We start from the raw sequence: 25,774 nt of genomic DNA, 5'->3' as shown, positions 1-25,774 counted from the left end.
TCCCCGGGAGGGGAAGGGGGGCCCCAGACCTCACCGCGCCGGCTGCCTTCAGTTCGGAAACTAGGCTTCAACCAATGCGAAAAAAAAACGCTGACCAGATGGGAGGGAGGGGAAGCCAGGGAGCCTCCGGGGCTCACCCAGAAAATGGCGTTTCATTACATTCAACGCTGGTTTTCTGTGGGGAACCCCTACGGCTCCGTGGAGCTACATACCCAAAGAGAAGGAAAATAGGGACTTACCCGGGAGGCGGCGGCCACAAACTCCTCAACGCGAAGTCGAGACAACTGGCTGCAACCTGCGACACACAGCAACACAAGAATGCCGAGGAGCCGGGACATTTACCAAATAACGGCCGGCCCGGACTCTGTTCGACTTCCAAAATCCACGTGCCCGAATATGTGCCCAAGACATGTTACCAAGCACGGCAGCCAAAGCTGCAAACTTCCGAACGTCATGGGTGCGAGGATAGACTGCAGGCTGGCTAGACTTAATAACCCTGCAGACAACCTGGGAGACCCGAGCCCTGGAACAGGGAACGAGAGAAACCGGATCAACCCAAAGCGCATCCCCAGCCACCCCAGCTGAAGCGTGCAGGTAATGGAGAAGTGCTGCAACCGGACACAACACATGATGCACCCCCGGCCGAACCAACCAAGCATCAATGACCCACGGACCCCTCCAGAAAGTAGCCGTCTCGTTCTTCGCCAGAAAAGATGGAGAAGGCTGCAAACGGACAAATCTACCCCCCCAGGACCAAAAGAGCAGAAGCCCCTACACCGAAGGAGAGCATGAAGCCCCCCTACCCGGCCCCCAGAGGCCAATGCCAACAAAAACAAAGCCTTGGAAAAACAATCCGGAACCGAAGGGGCCACCATAAACCGAGGAGAGGAAAGCTAGGAGAGCACCCTGTCCAAGGACCAGGACGGCTCAGGAAGCGCATGAGCAGGCCAGAGGTGAAACGAAGCACAGGAAAGCTTACGAAACAGGGCGGATGTGACGTCCACCCCGAACGCTAGCTTGAGCAGCTCCACCAGCGCCTCACAATACGAGGCGACAGTATTATGCATCAAATGACGGTCCTGAAAAAGCCAAGAAAGAAAGACAACCCGAACCGAAAGAAAAGACAACCTATGAAGAGCCAGAAAATGGCAAAAAGACCCCAAGGAAACTTCATACTGTCGCCGAGACAAAGCTCTCAGGTGGGACACCATCAACGAAGCCACCTGATCACCATAGAATTGGTGATACACCCACGTCAAAAAGACCAGACGCGAAGAGCAGAGGAGAAGGTCGAACCAGCCCCGTACCAGACCGGGCCGACCTGCTGAAAGAGGCGGAGCCGTGGGAAATGTCCCGGGTTCGGGTACCGAGCCAATAGCACCGGAAACTAAGGATGGGCCAGCCACCAAGGGGCCACAAGGACTACTCTCCCTGGGAATGTTTCCAATCGAACCAGAACCCGAAGCAACAGCTGGACTGGGGGGAAGAGGTACAGGTAACCCCACTTTGACCAGTCCTACCGAAAGGCATCCACCACGAACGCCTCACAGTCGGGGAAGGACGTCACATACATTGGGAGATGCCGAGACCACGCCGACGCGAAGAGGTCCACATCTGGGAGACCATACGTCTGGCAGATCCAACGAAAAGAGCTGTCGTCGATCGTCCACTCCGTGGACAGGGGATGGAAGCAAGACAGACCGTCCGCCAGAACGTTGGACACTCCCTGGACATGAACCGCACGGAGAGCCAAACCCTGAGAATCCAGCAGACGAACCACTCGAAGGGACCAACCCCAAAGAGCCAAGGACCGAAGAGAACCCCGCAGTTCAGGCTGAACCAAAGGAGAACAGTCCGAATGGAGGCAAATGGTCGATCCCCGAGCAACCCGAACCCTCCGAAGAGCGAACCAGACTGCCACGAACTCCCAAACCGTGCTGTGAGCCCGACGGAAGGACGGACCCCACCGTCCCTGGCCTGCCTGGTGAGCACTGGTCACAAAGCCCCAGCAGAGAGACGACACGTCTGTGAACACATCGAGTGAGGGCTCGGGAAGACGCCAAGGCACTGAACCTTGACAACCCCAAAAAGGAAGCAGGTGACGCAGCAACTGACACAAGGCCCCCCGGAGGACGAACCCAATGATCGCGAGAGTGGAGGAAGGGACGTCTCCGAAGGAACCAAAACAGAGGCCGAAACCAAACCCGACCAGGTAGGTAGACTAGCTCGGCAAAGTTCATACTCCCGCACAACCGCTCGAGCAACCGCCGAGTGACCCGGGACCCCCTCAGAAACAGCCGATGGCAATCCCGCAGCCGCCGCAACGTCTCTGGAGGAAGAGACAAGGAAGCGGTCTGAGAATCCCAAACAAGACCCAGCCAGGTCCGAACCTGGGACGGAACCAGATGGGACTTCCTCCAGTTCACCAGGAACCCGAACCTGGCGAGCTGGGAAAGAACCATATCCCTGGCGAGCAGATAAGCTGACCGACTGGGAGCCCATGCCAGCCAATCGTCAAGGAAGGTCAAAACCCGAATCCCTAGAAGAGGCAGACAAGTCACCACGACCCGGGTCAGACGCGTGAAAACGCAAGGTGCCAGATTCAAGCCAAAAGGAAGGCATCGAAAACGGTAAGTGTGATGCCCCACCACGAAACCTAACCAGCCCCTGAACCCTGGATGAATAGGAACATGCCAATAGGCATCCTTGAGGTCCAGTGACACCATCCAGGCACTCGGCTCCAACAGAAGCCGGACCTGAGACAGAGTAGTCATCTGAAAGGAGGGGCAAGGAATCCAGAGGTTCAGACGGGACAAGTCCAGAATGAACCTCAGATCTGCACAGTCCCGTTTCGGCACCGGAAACAGACGGGAAACTCACCTGAGGGACGTAGTCGTTTTGACCACGCCCAAGCGCACCCACTCCAAGACGACTTGATGAAGCGCAGGAGAAGAAATCTGCCCTGTAAGCCCTGAACCCCCAAAGGAGGACGAGTCACCCAACGCCACCGCAGGCCGGATGACACGACCGAAAAGGCCCACAAATCGTGGGACCAAGTGTGGGCAAACAGACCGAGCCTCCCCCCGATTGTCCTGTCAATGGGGTAAACTGCGAAAGGGCTGACATCCCTGACGAGAACTCAAACGTCAAACAGGGCGATTACTGTGCCGCCCAGGCGACACTGGCCCCCTAAGGGAACAACGGCTCAGAAACTGTCACCAATGGCCCACCTCGACCAGCTGAACCGGAACCTTGGCATGACCTCTCCGAAACTGCCGAGAACGACCGCTTCGGAGAATCAACAAGTCCGCCATAGGACGACAACTAGATGAAGCCACGTGCAGAAACTGAGAGACTGCAGTCTCTGCAAACAGCAACGGACAAAACGGAGACAAAAACCTAAGAGCCAGGGCCCAAGCAGATTCCAAAGAGAGGGCGAGCACCACCTGATGGCACGCGAGGCAAGAAGCAAAAAACAGAGATACCGCTTCCTTCAGGATGGGCACAAAGAGCTTCAACAGTGCAGCCAACGCCCTAGCTATCGAAGTCAGCGCCCCAGACGAAGGCACTTCACTCAGCGCTCCCACATCCTCCTCAAGCCAAGCAGAAGACAGGTCGAGAAGGGAAAAGAAATGTAAGACCGAAGCCAAATGCCCACGGGTGCGCGACTCCTCCGCAACCAACGAAGCCGAAAGCTGAGGAACCTGCACGTGAAGCTGGAAATGGCCAACATCCCGAGAAAGCACTCAAGCGAACAAGTACGCATTAAGGAGCTCAAACTCCCCTCCAGGTAAACCTGCATAAAAGTAGAAGTTTCCCGCCAATCAAGCGTGCGGGTCCGAAAGAACCCATGCCACACCTGTAACGAAAAGAAAGGGCAGTCTGCCAGCCAGGAAGGCTCTGGAACCTCCAAACGCACCCAAAAATGGGAAGAAGAACCAAACTCAAACAAGGATGGATCCATTGCAGAGGCATAACCCGGGTCTCGCAAGAGGCATGCAGCAAGAGCTTCCCGAGCCACCTTCACGGAGATACGGGAAGTAGAAAACTTCTGGGAAAAACAGATCCGAGGTACCCAAAGGCGCCCAGAACCGAGCCCGGGGAGGAGCCGAACCCAAATCATACTCATAAAGGGAAGGGGGGGTAAAAAAATCCCTTTTCCTGCAACAATAAGCCCCGCGAGGAAGGCAAAAGCACCCAAGCGGGGTCAAAGGGGGCCCAAGGCCCCCAGGTTGACTCCTCCCCAGCCCCAGGATCCCCCACATCGGGACCCGGGGCAGAACCGTCCTCCAAACCCTCTACCCCTGAAGAAAAGGCAGAGTGCAAGGGAAAGGCAGACAAGAAGGGGGTCTGCTGGTGGGACCCAGAAGTGTCGGCAGGAGGAACCGGCTCAAATGCCTCCGTCCCCGACCCGGATGGGGCAGCCCCCGAGGCAGCCCGAGTCTTATTACCAACTAAACCCTGTGCCGAGGATGAAACCCTCAGACATTTTAGAGCCAAACACAGGGGAAGGAGGTGCAGGAAGAACCACAGGGGAAGGACCAGGGGGCGCGGCAGGAGCTAAAGCCAAAGCAACTAACAACCCCAGGTCAGGGTCCCTAAAATCAAAACGGGGCAGCCGCGGGGCATCTGGGTGGGAAACCAACCTAGCGCGTTTGCAATAACCTAAACCTAACATGCAACACTGATGCTGTCTGTACCCTAACAGGAACATCCTCAGAGTAAAACTGGAGCACAAGCAGAGAACATGACTCGCATGACTCCGGGTCAAAGGTGTCATTGACCCAACAGGCAGCATGACGGATGCAAAACAGGTGACCGTCACCCTGAGACAAGGGCACACTGCAACCTTCAAACCCGCACAAGGCAGGCTGGAACTCGGGAGATGCATCCATGGGTCCACCGAGCCCCGACAGGGGTTTCCAGGGCCCGTAGGGTAACAACTACGGGAAGCCCGGGCAAGGTGTTGCTAACCGGTTAAGAAACCCAAACAAAACAAGGGGTAGAAGATAACACTGAAACCCCTGGGCCATGTACAAGCACAGGGGCGTACCAGAGGGCCACCAAAACAATATCAGGGGAACTATAGACCCACAAGGCAGAACCTCCACCAGGCAAACAAAAACAAAACAAAAGTAAAAAAACCCGCAAAAGTACACCGTCTCCAGAGGCAACAGGAACCGGTCTCCGCTTAGGTGGCAGGTCGCGCAACACCTTAACGCCCTAACCAGCACAGCAAAACTCCCTACCCAAGACCAAACAGATGACCGGCGCAGCAGTAAATTGATTATTTGATTGTTTCCTTTGGATTGTAGGTTGTTCTTACCTCTCTATTCGTTTTTTTTGTTGTAGTTTCTTACCATGTGGGGTTTGTTTTGTTATGCCTACCTTTCTGGGTGCCTAACCCCGGTCGATGGCAGATAAGGAAAACCCCTAACCATAATGGGGTTTTCCAGGGCCATTGCTCCCTGAAACCTCTCTGAAGGGGCCAGGTTCTGGCGCTGGTCCCTGGTAGGTCTGAACTCCATAGCTAATGTCCGGGTCCAATATAACATACATTAGCCTGATAAGCTCCAGGGAGCCGTAGGGGCTCCCCACAGAAAACAGCGTTGAATGTAATGAAACACTATTTTCTAAGTAAGTCTCCGGAGGCCCCCTAAAGTCAGACTGATATTAGCTATATTAGTCTGGGACTTCAGTCATATGGAGTTCTATGCCTATCAGGAACCACGAGCCAGAACCTAGTTCCCTCAGAGAGGCGAAGGGAGCAATGACCTAGGAAAACTCCACTCTTTGAGAGTAAATGCATGTCTGCCGTCGACCGGGATTAGGCACCTAGAAAGGTAGGCGCCCCAAAACAGACCCCAAGTGGTAGAAAACTGCAACCCAAGACCGAATAGAGCCCAAGAATCCCCCCCCCCCCCATCCCCCCAAGAAAACAAGAAAATCATCATCAACATGACGTGCCTCTCTTTCCTGGTCCCCCCCTGGAGGGGGAGGCCTCCACTCCACTGAGCCGGCTGCTAGACCGTTAGTTCGGAGGCCAGGGAATCTTCGGGGCTCACCCAGAAAATGGCATTTCATTACATTCAATGCTGGTTTTCTAAGGGGAGCCCCATCAGTTCCCTGGAGCTAGCTATCCAAAGATAAGTAAAAGAGTGACTTACCCAGGAGGCGGCAGCACGGTGTGCCTCAAGATGAAGACGGGATAACTGGCTGCAACTGACGGCCCAAGGCCACACAAGACTGCTGAGGGCCCAGAACGTTCACAAGAAAAATTGGTGGCCAAAACCCTGTTCAAACTCCAAAACCTCTGTGCCTGAATGTCAGCCCATGACATGTTACCAAATGCAGTAGCAAGAGCCGCAAACTTCCGAACATCATAGGCCTGAGGGTAGACCGCATGCTGGCTAGACTTGATATCCCTGCGAACAACCTGAGAGACCTGAGCCCAGGAACAGGGAACGAGGGATATCGGATCAACCTAAAGCGCATTCCTGGATGCAGAATCCAAAGTGCACAGTTAACCGCGTAAAGCCGCAACCAGACACAAGACATTATGCACCCCAGGCCTGACAAACCGAGCATCAACGACTCACAGACCCCTCCAGAAGCTCATTGTCTCATTCTTCGCTAGAAAAGGAGATGGCTGCACATGAACAAAACATTCACCAGCACCTAAAGAGCAGAAACTTCTGCACTGGAGGAGAGCATGAAACTCACCGACCCGACCCCTAGAGGCCAAAGCCAACGATAAAAGGCGAGAGTATTCGGCATAAGATGTCAGTCCTGAAAGAGCCAAGAAAGGAAAGACAAAACAACACGAACAGAAATTAAAGTCAACCTACGAAGAGAAAGGAAGTGGCAAAATGAACGCCAAGAGACTTCATATTGTTGTCGAGAAGAAGACTGCAGGTGAGACACCATGAGAGAAGCCATCTGATCATCAAGTGGTGATACACACACACATCAGAAATATCAGACCCGAAGAGCAGAAGAGTAGATCAAACCAGCAAGATACCTCACAGGCCCGATCTGCAGAAAGAGGTGGAGTCGTGGCAAATGTCATGGGGTTTGGACACCAAGCAGGCAGCGCCTGAAACCAAGGCTGTGCTGGCCACCATGGGGCCAGGAGAACCCTCCTCTGATAGGACTCCAGCCAAGCAAGAACCCAAAGCAACAGCTGGACCGGGGGATAAGAGGTACAGGTAACCTCATCTCGATCAGTCCTGCCGAAATGCATCTACCGCGACGGCTTCACAGTCGGGAAAGGGCTCCACATATATCAGGAGATGCTTCAACCACGGTGACGCAAAAAGGTCCACCTCCGTGGGCCCCAAAAGGCATGTCTTGGTTTGAACCAAGACATGCCATCTGCCAGAATGTTGGACACACCCCATGTGAACAGCATGAAGTGCTAAACCCTAAAAGCTCAGCAGAAGAGCCACTGGGGCACGCCTTGAACGAGAACAGCACAGAGACCTAAACACCGAGAATTCAACAGAAAAGCTACTCGAAGTGACTAGCTTCAAAGGGCCATGGACCGAAGAGACCCTTATCATGGTTGAGACAAGGAACTATGGGAAAGCAGTCCGAATGGTCTGGATCACCGAACCCCAAGGAATCCACACCCTCTGCAGCGCCTGCCACACCGCCACAAACTCCCACACTGTGCTGTGGGCATGACATATGAACGACCAGCAATGCCCCTGGTTGAACTGGTGAGCACTGGTCACAAAGTGCTCACCAGCCAACTGACAGACGAGGCGTCCATGAAAGCATCGAGCGAGAGAGGAGTAGGGCGCCTTGGCACGATCCTGAAAGACCCCAAGAGGTAGCCAGCAATGCAGCAACCGGTGCAAGAACACCTGGGAATGAACCCAGCAATTGCAAGAACAGTGAAACTGACTGCCACAAAGAAACCAGAATGGCCCCCTGAGCCAAACCCTGCCAAGCGGATAAACCAGAAGGGGAAAAGTTCAGACTCCCGCACAGCTGCTCGAGCAACTGCCAAGTAACTCAGGTCCCCCTCAACAGCAGCTGATGATGGGACAGCAGCCAGAGGAAGGCCACATGGGGGAGAGAATGGAATGCCACTTGAGAATCCAAAACAAGGCACAGCCAGGTCCAAACCTGGGATAGAACCAACTGGGACTTCCGCCAGTTCACCAGGAACCCGAACCTGGTGAGTTGGGAAAGAGCCAGATCCTTGGCTAGCTGACAGACAGACCAGCTGGGAGCACAAACCAACTAGTCGTCGAGAAACTCCAAAACCTGAAGACCTAGCAGACGAATATGGACCACAACGACCCGAGTCAAGCTCATGAAAATGCAAGGTGCCAGATTCAGCCAGAAAGAAAGACAACGAAAGTGGTAAGCGTGTCGTCCCACCACAAAACCACACCAATTCCTAAACCCCAGATGAATAGGGATGTGCCAATATGCATCCTCAAGGTCCAGGAAAATCATCCAAGTCCCGGCTCGAGAATGAGCCAGACCTGAGAAAATGTGGTCATCCGAAAGGAGGGGCAAGAAATCAACCGGTTGAGAACAGACAAGTCTAGAATGTACTGAAGTTCTGTACATTCCCATGTCCAGATTGGAATCAGGCGGAAAACCCACCAAAGAGACAAAGTTGTTTTGACCCAAGCAAACCAAAATGACCAGATGAATAGACAGAGAACAGGTCTGCCTCCCAAAAAAACGACCATCTAAAAGGAGCAAGAGCCGCCCAATGCCACCAAAGGCCACAGGAGATGACCCGGAAAAATACCACAAATCATGGGACCAGGCATGGGCAAACAGAACCAGCCTCCCCCACCCCATTGCCCCATCAAAGGTGCGACCCGCGAAAGGGCCAACGCAAACACCGAGAGCCTGTCTTGCGCACAGAGCAAACACGACATCAACCAGATGAAGACAGCACTGGGGACACCTCTGACCTAGCTGCTACCCCAATGTTAGGCAGCTCCAGGCCTGGCACCACCTTTACGGGAGGGCTGGGATGGCCTCTCCCCCCAGACACACAAGAAGTCCGAAATAGGACGGCACCTAGCAGAAGTCGCAGACAAAACCTAACACACACTTTCCTCCAAAAAGAGCAGAAGACAGAACGACGAAGCAGACAAAAGAGCTAGGGCCCAAACTGAATCAAGAGAGCCAGCACAGCCTGCCGACATGCGTGATGTGAGTTGAAAAACATGAATACCGCCTCCCGGAGGATCAGTGTAAACAGCTTAAACAAGGCAGACAACGCCAAAGCAGCCGAGACAAAGACCCAAGCCCCACCCAACACAAACTCATATAGGGAAGTTGGATAAGAAAACCCTTTACCCTGCAGTAGGAGCCCCTGCTCAGACAGCACAACAAGTAGGGTCAAACAGATCCCAAGAGCTCCACTCGGTCTCCCGAGCCCCGGAAACCTATGACAAAGGCCCCAGGGCAGAGTCCCCTTCAACGCCCACTTGTAACACTGTAAAAGTGTTTGGTTTAGTTTATTTAAAATATATATAGAATATGAGTCAGAGACAGGAATTGGGAAAGACGCCAGGTTGTCGGCCTGAGATCTCACACCTCAAAGCGTTAATGACCTCAAGTGACCTGAGGTCAGATCATGCGAATTTCACCTTGCTTCTACTAATCTCTTAATTGGAGCCTGGTAGCCTTCAAACATGCCGACGTTTAAGGAGTGGCTTGGTAGAGTGCCTCAGGCTATCTACTTGTGGGCGGAGTTAGTTACTAGGCTCCCCAATATATACTCGGAGAACTATCGATTCGAGAGCATTAAGCAATAGGAGACCAGCCAGCGGAGCAGAGCAGAGGCCAGCCGTCGAGATAGGCCGTCACCAGACGGGGGGTGACGCTGCCTGAAAATTGCAGACTCCCCCCCCCCTCTCTATTCAACTTAGACTCAGTCCTTGGTGAGTGAACATTTAGGTGACTTGGTCGTGTTTTACAAGTGTTGTGTGATGATCAGGGGCAGTCAATTGTAGTGTTCTCAGATTCTTGGAGGATGACTCACTTTGAATATTAATCTTTAACATTTTAATTGGATTGCTTAAGTTATGATACTTATCATGAAAAATATAATTGTTGAATTTATTATTTAAATGGACTTTATTTTGTTCCCTAGAGATTTTGAGTTGAGGTGAGAAAGCCTCTGTGGTTACTGGTTTCATGGTTTAGAATGAGTACATGATAAAGATGGGACCATACTAATAATGATCTCTTGATAACATCTTTGAGGAATTTTGTGATACAGACAAGTTCCATTCCTTGTCTTGTATGTAATGATCATGAATGGATGGTGGCAGCATTTCGTCTTCTACTATCTACTTTCTACTTCTACTATCTACTTTCTACTTCTACTATCTACTCTTCTACTTCTCCCTATCTACACCTCTCCCTCCACCCCTCTCTGAACTCTCACTTTCAACTAATGACCCTCCTCGCTCCTCCCACCTCCCTACCTCTCACCCCAAACCCTCACTAATTACTTCACTATTCATTTCTTTCCTTTCGTTTTCTCTTATACGTTTGTGGCAATGATTCTGTATTCTAGAGTTCTCTCTAGAGTTTCGGGTAGCTGATCCAGTTACGGCGCCTTGTAGTCTTAGCACCTAGGTAGTCAAATACCTAGGTTACAAGGTGTTGAACGAGAGAGGCTGCCTTAGGATCTCTGGGGGTGCTCTAGATTAGTTAGCTAACTGGGGACGGGATAACGGACTAGAGAGAGCTGTTTCCCCCGGCCTCGTTAGTTAACTGGGGGGTGGAATAATGGACAAGATAGAGCTATTTCCCCCCACCCCCCGTTACACACTGTCTCGGAGGAAAAGGCAAAGTCCAGGAAAAAGGCTTCAAAGAAGAGAGTCAGATAGGAAGACCCAGAATCCACAGTGGGAAGGACAGGCTCAATTACCTCCGTGCCCGCATTAGAAGAGGCAGCCCCTGGAGCCACCCGTGCCTCATCCCAAGCTAAACGACGCCCCAACACTGAAACCCCTGGACGTATGCGAGCCTACAGCTGCGGAGAAAAGGGGGGGGGGAGGAAGCAACCATGCACACCTGGAAAGAAACAGGGGACGCAGACTGAACCAATGTTGAAATGACCACTGCCTCTAAAACTCAAGCTTCGGTGCTTCCAAAAGGGCACCCAACCTGGCATGTTGCAACACAGAGAAATGCCTATGCAATGCTTCCACCACTTAATCCCATATAATATCAGAAGAGGGATGAGTAGACTGGAGAACAAGCGGGAAACAAGTCCCGCAAGACTCTGGGTTGTAGGTGTCCCCAACTCAACAGGTAGGGGCGACGAGCAGCCTTTGAATTCGCACAAGGCAAGAGCAGACTCGGAAGAGGTATCCTTAGTACAACCAAGCCTGCTAGGGTTTGCCAGGGTCTTTAGGATGAATGAGCCCTACAGGAAGCCCAGGCACTGGGCCCAGCTAAGCCATGTAAACCCTGTCGGTGCTAGCAATTCAACTGCAAGCAGCCGCAGAAAATCCTCGGGGGCAACAGAGGAAGACAACTACCACACTCCACCTAGGCATAACCTAATGACATGAAAAGCAGACATCCTCTGCCAAAACAAGGGAAATAACATGCCACAAAATGGAAAGACACAATAAAAAAACACCACAGCAAACAAGCAGTCGGAGAGAAACATTGGCACGCCATGTGATAGCTGAAAAGAGGGCTACACCAGCCAACAAACACTCCCATTACCCAAAGCAAGACGGAAAGCCCAAAGCCCCCAACACACCCCAAGGGCAAAGACCACTACAAGCGAGGAAGTCCTCTAGCGGGGAGTGAATCCCGAATGCAGCTCCAGTACACGAACACTCCTACTACACACATACCTCTGTTTGTAACATCGCCGCATGGGTGAAAACACCAAAGAAATCAGGAACACAGAGCCAGAGCAACATTGATCACTCGGTGCAACTCTTCAGTCAAGAACTGGCTGGTGGTGGCCCGGCTCACCCCAGGCCTGCTTTCCCTCCAGCATCTTTCCCTCTTTAACTCCCCCTTGGAGCTAACAAGCAGGGGGTTAGTTGGACAATGTTTTGCATGTTTGTTTTCTTTTAGGAGAGTTCTTTTGATAATCTGAGAGCTAAAGATTGCATTTTCAATCAGGCAGAAGTTTGTTTTTATTTGCCTACCTTTCTGGGTGCCTTCCCTGGTTGATGGCAAGATTACATACTTTAAATGTAAAGTGTTCATGAGCCATTATTCCTGCACCTCTCTGAGGGGCCAGGTTCTGGGTCGTAGTCTCCGGTAGGCAATACAAGAACTCTGCGACTGATGCCAATGGAGCTCCCCACAGAAAAAAAAGCACAAATATTGTTTAAGCTCACTTATCCGAATTATATTGGAAGGATCTTCCGCTGGATAAGGCAGACATGTGGATAAGCAGAATTCTTACCGGTGAAGTCAAAAGTTTACATTTTCACAATTTTTTGTACCACATCCAACATAACTTGAATTGCCACACTCTTACGGCCTCACTTAGCCAGTAACCCGGTTCTTTTCATATCAAACTTTATATAGGGCCTTAGTTCTTACTCGATCCTACCCTCGAGTCATAGGCAAGTTATTAAGAACTGGCAGTAATAGTCAATCTAAAGGAAAAGGGGTAAACGACACTAAACAGAACCATCAACAAGCGTACTTTGCAACTATATACACATATGTACGGTACATAACACAGCTTGTGTCACATTCACACTGGACACTAAAAAACTTCTGCAATCTTCTTTCCCGGCAAATCCACTTTTATCTTCTATCGTACATCACTCAAGGTTCCTCCCTGAGTCTGTCTTCTATGGTCGTCATGCCAGCGAGTTCCCCTTTCTCAGTAAATCGTGGGCCAGTCTTATACTGCATCGTCACAGTGCCAAAACACCACTTCTACTCTCCAGCAACACACTGGCAGGGATCTCCAGCAACACACTGGCAGGGGTCTCCAGCAACACACTGCCAGGGATCTCCAGCAACACACTGGCAGGGATCTCCAGCAACACACTGCCAGGGATCTCCAGCAACACACTGCCAGGGGTCTCCAGCAACACACTGCCAGGGGTCTCCAGCAACACACTGCCAGGGGTCTCCAGCAACACACTGCCAGGGGTCTCCAGCAACACACTGCCAGGGGTCTCCAGCAACACACTGCCAGGGATCTCCAGCAACACACTGGCAGGGATCTCCAGCAACACACTGCCAGGGATCTCCAGCAACACACTGCCAGGGGTCTCCAGCAACACACTGGCAGGGATCTCCAGCAACACACTGCCAGGGATCTCCAGCAACACACTGCCAGGGATCTCCAGCAACACACTGCCAGGGATCTCCAGCAACACACTGGCAGGGGTCTCCAGCAACACACTGGCAGGGATCTCCAGCAACACACTGCCAGGGGTCTCCAGCAACACACTGCCAGGGGTCTCCAGCAACACACTGCCAGGGGTCTCCAGCAACACACTGCCAGGGATCTCCAGCAACACACTGCCAGAAATCTCCAGCAACACACTGCCAGGGGTCTCCAGCAACACACTGGCTGGGATCTCCAGCAACACACTGCCAGGGGACTCCAGCAACACACTGCCAGGGGTCTCCAGCAACACACTGCCAGGGATCTCCAGCAACACACTGCCAGGGATCTCCAGCAACACACTGCCAGGGGTCTCCAGCAACACACTGCCAGGGGTCTCCAGCAACACACTGGCAGGGATCTCCAACAACACACTGCCAGGGATCTCCAGCAACACACTGCCAGGGATCTCCAGCAACACACTGCCAGGGGTCTCCAGCAACCCACTGCCAGGGATCTCCAGCAACACACTGCCAGGGGTCTCCAGCAACACACTGGCAGGGATCTCCAGCAACACACTGCCAGGGATCTCCAGCAACACACTGGCAGGGATCTCCAGCAACACACTGCCAGGGGTCTCCAGCAACACACTGCCAGGGGTCTCCAGCAACACACTGCCAGGGGTCTCCAGCAACACACTGCCAGGGGTCTCCAGCAACACACTGCCAGGGGTCTCCAGCAACACACTGCCAGGGGTCTCCAGCAACACACTGCCAGGGGTCTCCAGCAACACACTGCCAGGGGTCTCCAGCAACACACTGCCAGGGGTCTCCAGCAACACACTGCCAGGGATCTCCAGCAACACACTGCCAGGGGTCTCCAGCAACACACTGCCAGGGATCTCCAGCAACACACTGCCAGGGGTCTCCAGCAACACACTGCCAGGGATCTCCAGCAACACACTGACAGGGATCTCCAGCAACACACTGCCAGGGGTCTCCAGCAACACACTGCCAGGGGTCTCCAGCAACACACTGCCAGGGATCTCCAGCAACACACTGCCAGGGGTCTCCAGCAACACACTGCCAGGGATCTCCAGCAACACACTGCCAGGGATCTCCAGCAACACACTGGCAGGGATCTCCAGCAACACACTGCCAGGGGTCTCCAGCAACACACTGCCAGGGATCTCCAGCAACACTGCCAGGGATCTCCAGCAACACTGCCAGGGATCTCCAGCAACACACTGCCAGGGATCTCCAGCAACACACTGGCAGGGATCTCCAGCAACACACTGCCAGGGATCTCCAGCAACACACTGCCAGGGGTCTCCAGCAACACACTGCCAGGGGTCTCCAGCAACACACTGCCAGGGATTTCCAGCAACACACTGCCAGGGGTCTCCAGCAACACACTGCCAGGGATCTCCAGCAACACACTGCCAGGGATCTCCAGCAACACACTGCCAAGGGTCTCCAGCAACACACTGCCAGGGATCTCCAGCTGTAACACGGGGAAGGGTTCCTCTCTCTACTTCTCTTTCCTTCTTTTCCCTCTACCTGTATTCTTACTTTTTATTCTCTACCAAGGGACTCCAAAACTTTTACCAAAGCCAACTCCACGCCACGTGGTCCTAAGACGATTGACCGACTTAGGGTTCTACACCCAGTATGACGTGACCTAGGCTTTGAGCAAAACCCTAGAGTCGCCTCTACGCTGCCACCACCAGACCAGCAACACCGAGCAATGATCGAGGTCTGGATCGATCATGCTAATTAATCAACCTAGGGGCTTGATCCCCACTATAACCGATGACCGTGGAAACTTAAGAGTGTGAAATTAATTACACGGAATGATTCGATGTTAGAATCGATGTTAGAATCGGCGCCCAATCCAACTCTGCCTCGTGTGGACCACGTGACCAGGACAAGTGTACACATAAAACACATGGAAACAATAAAAATGCAAATTATTAACTTAATTAATTTGTTAAAAGAAAAACTAAAACAAAAATCTAAATATGTTCACTCCCTGTCACTTTAACACTCCCTACTTGACCTGAATGGCAATGAAGACTATTCTATAAATAACCATAGCAACTATACCTCTATGTTTTACCAGCTAAAGATGTTGGGCTGGTCTCGGAGAGAGGTAAGATGTTTGACCTCTCCCAGCTGCTCTCGTATCCACACTGATCTATCCCTCGTCTGGTCTAGCCCAGACTAGAGCATTGTAACCTTCCGCCTCGCTTACCCCAGTTACTTAGCAAGGTTTAAGTTATAACAATTAACCTCTGTTTGTACTGAATTGATCCAGACTGGTTGAATTATTTTACTGAAATTAAATTACACAAGCCTCTAACGGCAGAGCTGTTCCCGATCACAAAAATGGTTATTAAAACTTTGAGAAATAGTAGACCTGTCACCCTTGATGACCTATGACCGCCGGTCACTCCGCCTTACAAGTTAGATCTGATTCGTGACGTCACTGATGGTGACTTAAACTCAATAATTTGAATACTCTTGATATTGTACCCAGTACTATTATACAATACAATTTTAATACAAAATGAATAAAGGCTAATTTCTCTAAGTTACTGAATACTATAGGATGGTTCATTATACACAACTATGAACAAAGCGTCGATGTTATTTTCACCGCGAATTCCCCTGGGGAATCAGGTCCCAGGTCACCACGCGGGCTCAGGTTCCCGTTCTCTTTTGTCGATAAACCACTCTGGATAATTCTTATAACAGCCTAGTTTGTTACAACCCCCCCGCACAAGCACTTAATAAACCTTGTTAATTTGTTAAAAAATCACGAGGTTTAGTATCCAAACCCAGAATTCAACTCATGCCACAAACAAAAGCTAACCTAACTAATAAAATTTGACAAATAATAGTCCAACATCATAATAAATATGTTCACATTTCATTAGTTTCTCAGCTGTCAACTGACAGCAATCCTCTAACATCAAGAAACATACATCCTATCCTTACTGACATAGCTAAATAACATGGCCCTACTCTACCATCAAAGACTAGCTATTAAACTCCCTTGGCTCTTCACTAGCCAAGTCCCTGTGTCCTCTAGAGCCGGCCACACCGTGCTCAAACAAACATTAAAGTTATAACTTCAGACTGAACTTTCAGTCATCCGGGAGCGTACTACGGAACTATCAGGTACACATCCGTGTACTAACCACTCCCCATCAATGTCAACCTTGACATGTTAAGGAACACACCTAATGTTTATTACTTGTATCTAAAAATATAAAAAAAATTCCTATACTATATCACAGGTTTCAGCTGACTGTACAGCCAAGTGTTCTCACTCACTAGAAGTGTCAATGTTTATATTGGTCCGCCTCTCCTGTGTTCAAACATTCTGCAAAAAATAGCACAACATAATTTTCCATAACCGTTTGTTCTGGGCTGAGACAATTACACAGGGGCTTTGATTTTGATTACTGACCAATTTATAGAGTAAAATTCATATATTTTACCAGAATTATTTTAAATCTGTTTTTCAACATTTATAAAGTATTGATTCTAAATCTGTTTTTCAACATTTAAACAAAAGTGTCCAGATGTTCTTTACACAGATGTTCAGAGCCAACTTTGTTGTTTGTATCAATTGTTCATATTGAGTAATCGAGAAAAAAAAAATCGATGCTGCTGGATGCTGAATGTAATCGCTGACGATGACGGTGTCGATCTTGCTTCTCCCCATGGGTAGACATCAATACCTGGTCCTCTTGTACTCTCATCCGGTACTCCTGAATGACGACAGAGTGTAGTACAGCTGAGTGCCAAGTGACAGCTGTAGAATACTGTTACTTCGGCCATTAATCTTGCTCTCGACAGTCCACACGCCTTCGTATCAATCACAGTTCACACGGCAGTCTTGATGTTAAACTTGACGTCGCAGATGACCACAGCAGAGCAGGACTGGATGTACCAACGGTGTCTCTTAGCAGGAGTGGTGTCAGAAGGTCGTAGAGGCGGGTTGCTTGTTTGCAGAACAGGTGAATCTCGTCTTCCATCATTGCTCACGTCATCTCAGGCGTTTCTTGATGTCACCAGGTTACTAGGCCGTAAACACCAACTGTGTATACCCTCGTACCGCCGACTTTAGGCCAAAGGAGACAATTTTGCGACCTTCTATTGGCGAGTCCCGGTACTCTGTAGGGAAACCGTGCCTTCCACCTGTGACCGCCTTACTTCCGCTTTCTTGTTACTTCAGATGACGTAATCATTAATCTTCCGCCGAAATTCTTGAGTACTGCTACGTGCTTTCCATTTCTTGACCTCTCCTCCAACACTGCTGGAATGGCTGCAGTCTTGATGACGCAGCAGGTGGGTAGTGGTGATCTCAAGACAGCTACCCCGGCGTTGTATGGCACCTCCGGTGACTGCTATAATGTGGACAGCTTCGCTGGCCCTGACAACCTCGTTAGTGACGTGAGGCGTCGGCCGGGTGACTCTTGGACAGTCACTCATCCCCAAAGTAACTGATGTATGGGTTACTGGGTCTGGTGGGGGGAGGGCTTTGTGTAACGTGCCTCCCCCCTCGGTCTTTACAGACAAGGGTTCACGTGTGGCTGGAACAACTGGGTCGGTGTACCAATCAGACCTGGGAACAGACAGACACAACACAGCGGAAGCATAGATATACTCTGGGTTTGGTGGAGGTGGAACCCAAGAGCACGGTAAAAGTTGCTACCTGAGTCAAGTATAGACATAGTACATCTCATTGCCTTTACAGGAAAATCTAATGAATACTAAATTATACTAACCAAGGAAGTTACTTTACTGTATAGCGCAAGATCTCGTCACCATAGGGTGGCGAGACTGCACCTGACTACTGATGAGCGATGACAGAGGGTCATCCTCATCTTCTGACTCGTCGGTGAAGCCATGAGTCAGCACTGCTGAGTCAGGAACTAGACCCGCTGAAGGCAGTTCTAATTCCTCTCTAGCATGATATTGTTTCAATTTATTTACATGAATTGTCCTTTCCACCTGGTCCTCGAACACTCCTTTTATAACAAGATTAACCGGCCCCGCCCTTTTAATTACTCTATATGGTCCTCGCCACCTCGGAGCTAGTTTCCTGCTCTGATTGGCGGGCGCAGCCTCATTCACTCTCAATACGAGGCTTCCTTCCGTCAACTCAAGAGGGCGCACTTTCTTGTCATAAAAATGAGCATACCGAGTCCGTGCCTTCTTGGACGCTTCAGCGGCAATATTCCATGCATTTCTCATTTTACCAAGGACCTCTGAAGGATAGTCCTCCCCGTATGCAACATTATGTCTGTTAAGCAGACCTGAGGGGAAATTGCATGAATTACCAGTAAACAAATGAAGTGGTTGGGTGTTAATTGATTGGTGGATGGCAGTATTCAAGGCGAACTGAACATAGGGTAGGTGTTCATCCCAGGTGTTTGCATCATGTTCAGCAAGGATTGCAAGCATATCCCTGACTGAACGATTAGTCCGTTCCGTCATTCCGTTTGCTTGTGGGTGGTAGGCTGTTGTAAAAGCCGAAGTTGTCTCTAAAATCTTACAAACTTCTCTAAATATATTCCCATTGAATTCTTGACCCCGGTCAGAGACTAAAACTTTAGGAGGTCCGAATACAGTAACGAACCTACGCAAGAACGCATCTGCAACCGTACGAGAATCCTTCTGAGGTAATGCAACTAGTGTAGTGTATCTAGACAGATGGTCAACTAGCACCAACACATATCTGTTACCTGAATGACTGTGGTGTAAATCAATCAGATCGGCCCCCACACGATCTAACGGTTCATGAATTTCAGGAAATTCCTGAAGTGGGGCTTGTACCTTAAGGGTACCTTTCCTCCTCTGGCAACGAGGGCACGACTTCACGAAATTGATTACCTCAGAAAGTAATCCTGGAAAATAAAATAGAGACTTTGCTTTTAAGTGCGTTTTAAAGATCCCCGGATGCCCTGCAATTTTTGAAGCATGCGCAAGCTTTAACGCTGATGACCGCAACGCGTCTGGAATAACTAGCTGAAATACTGCCCTATCATTCTGGCTATTAACATAATACAGGACGCCCTGTTTCATTTCAAAATCATGAATAGGTAAATTCTTTTTCTTTTTCGGGTATTTTCCTCCCTCTAAATACTCAATAATCTCCTTCCATCTAGGCTCGCTCATCTGGTATTCTCTCATTTTATCTGATGGAATGGTTTCAATGTTTTCATTAATTTGAACTGCCGCTATATTTCTACTTAGCGTATCTGGCACAACATGTGCTGGACCAGGCTTGTACAAAATCTGGAACGAGTGGGCCGAAAGTTCGAGAACCAGCGTGACATTCGTGGGCATTTCGTTCGCTTTTTAAATATGTGTGTTAATGCTCGATGGTCTGTGTAGATTACAAAATGCCGCTGAAATAGGTAAGGCTCAAAATACCTAACTGATTCTACTACTGCCAGTGCCTCCCGATCCGTAGCTGAATAACGAACTTCAGGTCCTTTGACCTTCCTACTGAAATAGGCTACTGGATGGGGTAAATTATCTGCGTCTCGCTGAATTAAGCACCCGCCAATAGCAATACCGCTGGCGTCAGTGTGCACTTCCCACTCTTTCTCAAAATCAGGAATAGCCAATACCGGTGTCGTGATTAGTTGGTCTTTCAGTTTGCGATAGGCCTCGTCATGTTCAGATTTCCACACAAACTTCGCATTTTTCTTTGTCAGATCAGTCAGGGGTGCTGAAATGCCAGCGAAACCTTCAATATGACGACGAAAATATCCGGCTGCCCCCAAAAACCTATGCACGTCCTTTGCTGTCCTTGGAGTAGGCATGTCAGCAATGGCGCGGCAAGAATCTGGGTCAGGTCGGATACCGTCTGGGCACACCTGGAACCCCAGAAATTTGAATTTCTGAGCCGCCAGGGTGCACTTCTGAACATTCAGCCTGAAACCTGCCTGATCTAACAACTTCAAAGTCTCAGTCAAGTCCTGCAGGTGTTCCTCAAACGTCCTGGAATATATCACAACATCATCCAGGTACGCTAAAGAATGCCTACCCAGTACCGGACTAAGGATAAAGTTGATGGCCCTCTGAAACGACGAAGGCGCTGTCTTCAAACCAAACGGCATCCTACGGAATTGATAAGTGTGCCTACCATCCGAGAATGCTGTTTTTTCCCTATCTTGTTCTGCCACCGGAATCGCCCAATACGCCGATTTTGCGTCAAGAGTTGAGAAATACTTAGCAGCACCAAATTGATCTATTATCTCCTGTATTCGGGGCAACGGATACACATCACCCTTAGTTAGTTCGTTCACCTTCCGGTAGTCTACACAGAAACGATAACTACCGTCCGGTTTCCGAACTAGCACAACAGGAGAGAGCCACGGTGACGTACTAGGCTCTATCACGCCCTGTCTCAACATTTTCTGGCACTCCTCCCGGATAATGTTCTTTGCCTGTTCTGGCAACCTCCACTGTCTTGTGTACACAGGCAAATGGTCACCAGTTGGAATGGTGTGCTCAATCTTATCAAGGAGACCAATCTGGTCATCCTCTGTCGCAAACAATTTCGGGAATTTTCGTAAAACTCCTCTCAGTGCCTTCCTATCCGCCTGTGCAACATGTTGCAAATCAGGTGCTGAAATTAATTTTTCCACTTCCTCTACATTCTGTGCAACATTTCTCGTTTCGTATTGTACTTTGGATGGTGTTTTAGTGTTCAACATGTTCAGTGCACTACATTGTGCAGTGACGGCTGGCGTCTCAGCTGACTCATGGTGAAAGATTTCTGTGTCCTCCACCATGGTTCCCTGAGATACCCTATCACCTGCCCTGAAGCGAAAAGTCTTATGTGAAAGATTGACAACTGGAATGAGTGCACCTTTATCGAGCACTACAACTAAATGATGAGGAATTAATAAACTATCACATCTCCCAGCCACCTGAAGGGTGGTACCTGGTTGTATGTGACGTCCCACGGCTACTTTAATAAATTTAACAGAATGTGGTGGGCAACTCTGTTTGGTCAATGCATGCAAGGCGCATGATCTCTTAACTGTGTCTGGAAGAGACTTAAAAATCAATTTTGGATAGTGCGCATTATATTTCAGCTTCCTCTTAATTGAAGCTACAACTGGGGGATGGTCGATCATCTCCACTGGGTAGGAAGTCTGTCCCAACTGCAACCTGCAGTTCCTAGCCCCTTTTTGAGCAGACAAGGAATAATCAAATCGCGACAGAAAATCAGTTCCCATTAAGATGTGACCAGGAAAATCAAGGTTCTCTACGATCATACATGTGTGAGGCTGCAATGCCCCATCAATCTCAAAATTAACTGTACCTTGACCTACGATCTCAATCTTTTCCCCATTGACTGCTGTTAATGTCTTTGCGCAACGCTGAAGACGTGCATACTTAAAATTGCTGAAGGCTGACTTTTTAATTACCGTTGCCTGGCTTCCTGTATCAACAAAAGCTGTCAATCTCACACCTTCCACTTTCACCTCAAAAGTAGGCCTACCATCACTAGGAGCCTGCTTTCATGCTTTCGTAGGAGTGACTTTACAGTCCCTCTGTATGTGCCCACGCATCCCGCAGGAGTAACACCTACGCGGATCCCTGTTGTTACCCCGCGCAGGGTGGCTCGAGCTTGCAGCTGTGGGCTGCTTCCCGCCTGATGAACCCGCGCCACAGTTCCTCGGCTTGGCTCCCTCGCCTTTACTTAACGCCTCTACGTATGGCGACAACTGAGTGCCCGGCGTCTCCGTGCGCATCTGCCTGTCTAAGGCTGTGGCGGCCTGTGGTTGGGGTTGAGGTATGGTGTGGGTGGCCTGGGGTTGGGGTGTGGATGGAGGTTGGGGTTGAGGTATGGTGTGGGTGGCCTCGGATTGGGGTGTGGATTAAGGTTGGGGTTGAGGTATGGTGTGGGTGACCTCAGGTTGGGGTGTGGATTGAGGTTGAGGTGGGTATGAGGTCGCCTGGGGTTGGAATGGGTATGGGGTGGCCTGGGGTTGGAATGGGTATGGGTATGGGGTGGCCTGGGGTTGGAATGGGTATGGGTATGGGTATGGGGTGGCCTGGGGTTGGAATGGGTATGGAGTGGCCTGGGGTTGGGGGAAGGGTTGGTATGGGAACTGAGGATGGGGTTGGTATGGGAATTGAGGATGGGGTTGGTATGGGAATTGAGGATGGGGTTGGTACGGGAATTGAGGATGGGGTTGGTGTTGTTGTAGTGGTGGATGAGGTGTACCTGAGCGGTCCCCAGTGGTGTCGGAAGAGGTGCTGTCCTCTACACTTCCACTGGTCCCTACTGACTGGTCACTATCTGGGTTAAACATTTTCTGTGATTCCTGGTGTGCCATGTCTCTTCTAAACTACCCTACAGTACACCCTCGATCCGGACTCACTACAACCGTGATCTTATACAAATAAAAAAAAATCACAACTCTTTTCCAAGAGAAAACTACTAAATTCCCAAAGTAGGAAATACACCGATTTATCGAGAGAATCGCTGAAGTGAATCCAATGAATGAGTGTCTGCCCCGCACTCGTGTCTGACCGTGAAATATCCCGCAGTTCTATTGCTGAAACCTAAGTCCTTTACGTTAAAAAAAATTAAAGAATCTAATTTATATAAAACAATTTAAATGATAACGCAACTAACGCGCAGCACTCGTGATGGAGTAATAAAGAATATTTACTGTACTTGAATATTAAACGCACTTGAAGTGAGCAGCGTGGCCACTGATGACTGATGGAGCGGGACCAGCTGCGCTGAAAAAAAACTAAGTCCCGCGCTTTTTCGCTTAAACGCTGAAAAATCAAAATTTTTGTTCTGAAGGAAAATAACTAGTTTTACGTTAATAAACCGCTCTAGCGATTAATATAGACACCCAGGACCTATATATACTTACCAAAAATTGAATTTTTATCAAAAACTGCGTTTTTACTCAATTGCTGGACTCTGCCAATTTTTCCGACTCCGAGGGAAAAAAATTTCTATCACCCCAAATATCACAAAACTCCTTTAATTCACAAAAATTTGGGTTTCTCGTTCCCAGATATAAATACATTATTATTTACTACTGGCGTTGTATGCAGAACAATACTGACACTTCGGGCGGTTTCAACACTCACTAATTCAAATTTTCGTCAAAATCAGAGATTTTCACCTCAAATGGACTCTGACAAAATTACGACACGATTTTCTCGAAAAATAACTAAATTCGGCAAAAATGTAATTATCACTGTTTAATGCTTTACGGACAGAATTACGTCCCTTGCGCGCACTAGAGAGTAATACTGACCCTAGGATATACACGAAACCTGAAAATTAGAATTTCCGCCAAAAAGTCAGATTCTAGCCCAAGCTGGACTTAGAAAATTTTTCACCTACGTTTCTACTGAAAACAGAATTCTAAGTCTACAAACACAATTTTACCGTCTTACTGGTAAAAACTAGAAAATATCACTCGCATCGACTGGGGAATCCTAATGATACCCAGATCATACACGTGACCCACGAATACAAATTAATTACAGTTAACGACTTTCCGACATTGACTTAGTCGAAAACTTATCCCAAAATACTTAGAAATATTCCACGGACTCTATTAAGCATTTACACGCAACTTACTATCCCTTAAACTCCTTCACTTATCTATCGTGACCGACATATAGCCCTAAGTCCAGAGGATTAACTACGCTCTAGAAACAACGCCTCTGACTTAGACTAATACAACAGGGAATAGCAAAGCTTAATGTACGCACTTAGCCTAATATGCAAGAAAATGCTAAACACTTTGATAAAAAAAAATTTTAACCGGGGATTGAATGTAAGGGAAAAAAAATTAACCTCTAGAACAACGAAAATAAACGGAAATTACTTTATAAATTGAAGTATACTTAATTCAAAAATGCACTCGACTTAATCTTATAACTGTTCCTACCGGCTCGCCGTACCACACCTAGCCTAGGGGCCACGACCATCTAGGTTCCAACAGAGCGACACGCAGCTTTCAGCAACAATTATGACTAGGGACGACTCAACCTCCACTAAGTGTGCGATCACTTAGTTGTTGAATCGCTGCTAGGTAGGTTACTAGTCCGTCCCTCGGAGGCTGCAACGCCCTTCACGGATTTCCGTTTTTCCTAGCGTTTTGGGTCGTCTAATAACGCCCTCGGACTATCTACTGGCGTCCCACAGATATATCCGCCCCCGACAGCCCTCAAGGAACTGCTGTTGAGAGTATGGCGGCTCCCAACACCTCTGAATTAATTGCAATGGGTCGAGTATGGTACCCAGTCCAATCAACTCGGAGCGGTCTCCTTTTCAATAAATCTATTTTAACAGCCTAATCTTACTAACTAAACCTTAATCATATCAGCCCGCATGACCCAAGATTCGCCAATCCCCACTCAAATGCACTGTTGTGGGGCGCACTGCTAATCCTGGCCCGCGGCTGTCTCCTTAGCATCCGCGCACGTGTTCGAACGGCCAGATGCGTGAGCCTTTCAACAATTTCAAACAAAATTGTTGAAACCACCGCTGTGCACCATTGTAACACGGGTTAAGGGTTCCTCTCTCTACTTCTCTTTCCTTCTTTTCCCTCTACCCGTATTCTTACTTTTTATTCTCTACCAAGGGACTCCAAAACTTTTACCAAAGCCAACTCCACGCCACGTGGTCCTAAGACGATTGACCGACTTAGGATTCTACACCCAGTATGACGTGACCTAGGCTTTGAGCAAAACCCTAGAGTCGCCTCTACGCTGCCACCACCAGACCAGCAACACCGAGCAATGATCGAGGTCTGGATCGATCACGCTAATTAATCAACCTAGGGGCTTGATCCCCACTATAACCGATGACCGTGGAAACTTAAGAGTGTGAAATTAATTACACGGAATGATTCGATGTTAGAATCGATGTTAGAATCGGCGCCCAATCCAACTCTGCCTCGTGTGGACCACGTGACCAGGACAAGTGTACACATAAAACACATGGAAACAATAAAAATGCAAATTATTAACTTAATTAATTTATTAAAAGAAAAACTAAAACAAAAATCTAAATATGTTCACTCCCTGTCACTTTAACACTCCCTACTTGACCTGAATGGCAATGAAGATTATTCTATAAATAACCATAGCAACTATACCTCTATGTTTTACCAGCTAAAGATGTTGGGCTGGTCTCAGGGAGAGGTAAGATGTTTGACCTCTCCCAGCTGCTCTCGTATCCACACTGATCTATCCCTCGTCTGGTCTAGCCCAGACTAGAGCATTGTAACCTTCCGCCTCGCTTACCCCAGTTACTTAGCAAGGTTTAAGTTATAACAATTAACCTCTGTTTGTACTGAATTGATCCAGACTGGTTGAATTATTTTACTGAAATTAAATTACACAAGCCTCTAACGGCAGAGCTGTTCCCGATCACAAAAATGGT

At 49.2% G+C, this 25,774-nt stretch overlaps 1 protein-coding gene across 3 annotated transcripts in view; it reads right to left on the bottom strand.

Annotated features, from left to right (window-relative positions):
* The window catches only part of LOC123746140 (centrosomal protein of 76 kDa), a 245,210-nt gene that overhangs the window by 165,483 nt on the left and 53,953 nt on the right, over positions 1-25,774 (bottom strand). The window lies entirely within an intron of this gene.

Source organism: Procambarus clarkii, chromosome 78 (genome assembly GCF_040958095.1).
Source record: "Procambarus clarkii isolate CNS0578487 chromosome 78, FALCON_Pclarkii_2.0, whole genome shotgun sequence".
NCBI lineage: Eukaryota > Metazoa > Arthropoda > Malacostraca > Decapoda > Cambaridae > Procambarus > Procambarus clarkii.
The sequence above is the reverse complement of the archived record's forward strand: the minus strand, read 5'-3'. Positions and strand labels throughout refer to the sequence as shown.